The sequence below is a fragment of the Apis dorsata genome, unplaced genomic scaffold, assembly GCF_000469605.1.
Source record: "Apis dorsata unplaced genomic scaffold, Apis dorsata 1.3 scaffold_1239, whole genome shotgun sequence".
NCBI classification, from domain to species: Eukaryota; Metazoa; Arthropoda; class Insecta; order Hymenoptera; family Apidae; genus Apis; species Apis dorsata.
In genome coordinates this window covers 47672-49347 of record NW_006264336.1, presented here as the reverse complement: position 1 = coordinate 49347, position 1676 = coordinate 47672, and positions in this window count along the sequence as shown.

Below are 1676 nucleotides of genomic sequence, written 5' to 3'. Positions count from 1 at the left end.
TTTTTTTTTTTTTTTTTTTTTTTTTTTTTTTTTAATTTAATTATAACTCATGAGTTTGTTAATCGAAGATTCTGTTGCTAAATGATATAGCGTGGATCGAAATGATTTTTTTTTTTAATTAAATCAAATCTCGAAACGAGATGTGTCTCGAATAAAATCGTGATCTACTAAATCGTTGAGAACGATCTTGTTTCTTTCGAAAGTATGCCTGATTAATTGGAAATGAGCATTGGCCTATCCATAATTAGTCTGTGATGTCGCAGCGCACGTTCATTCGGGACATAAAAAAATAAAAATTTCAGATACGACACACACACACAGTAGTGGCGATCGTAGACATTTTAATACGTATACAAACACACATATACAACACACGTATACAAGCACAACATGAACACACACACACATATATCGTGTCCATATCGAACGGAGAGGTGACACATTGACACAATGGCCAAGAGACAGGAGACACAGACACACTCCAATATATGATTACTCTTTAAACGAAAAGCATAAAAAAAAAAAAAATAATAATAATAATTAATGATGTAATGTGTATATTAATACTTGTATGTCGTACGCTCTAATGTTGTTTGAAGAGTTATTTGCGAGTCAATTATCTGTGCCTAGCAGCCCTGTGCACCCTATCAAATGTACCACCGTTCAGATGAAAAATTAAAAATAATAATGGGAAAAAAAAAGTAAAGAAAGATACTGATTGAACCAAAAAAAAAAAAAACAAACAAAAAAACAAAAAAAAATACGAATAAATAAAAGTGAACAAGCATTAAACGAAAACAACAAACAAAATAAAAAGAAAACGAAAGAAAGATGAACACTTTCTCATACACACACACACACATATGCAGAGGAAACAGCATTGTGTATATAGATATATACATAGTTTCGAGCAAAAAATCGTTTGAATATTTTATACACGCACGTGTGTTTTTTCGCGACGACAACAGTAAACAATAAACCACAAAAACATTAAACAAGAAAACCAATTAAACAGGTGAAACAAAAAAAAAAAGAAACAAACAACAACAAAACATACAAACGGAAAGAGAAAGAAGATTTCAAAAAAACAAAACTTGCACCCTGTATACATAGTTCGCACAATGATCTGTTCCTATTTTGGAATCAGTTTTTTCGGATTTGCCAAGAATGTATATCTACAGATTCTATATGAACAAAAAAAAAAAAAAAAAGATGAAAATATATATAGAAAAACTGATTATGAAATATAAGTAATTGAAATCCCATAGTTCTGGAATTGTTACCCTTTTCGACATTCGAATTTTCCGTAATCGTGTGTGCAAGCCGCGTCTCCTCTCATTCGTATATGAATAAACAAACGAGAAGAATTACGATAATAGAAATATAATAAGAAAAAAAAATAAAATAAATAAATAAAAACGGGGAAGCAAACGAAAATATATACCATGTATACAATAAAAGTTACAGAGAAAGAAAAATAAAACTATCGTTTAAAAAAAAAAAAACCAAACAATAAAAAACACGTGCATCGTGCATCGTTCGCTTTTCAAAGCTATAATAGCAGCCTAATTAACGCATCCACGTTTCGTGCAACCCTCCCCCGTCTAATAGTCTCCGCTCGCGCATCATCGAGATCACACGTTACATTCGAGAGCTCAAAGTCCGCTAGAACAACG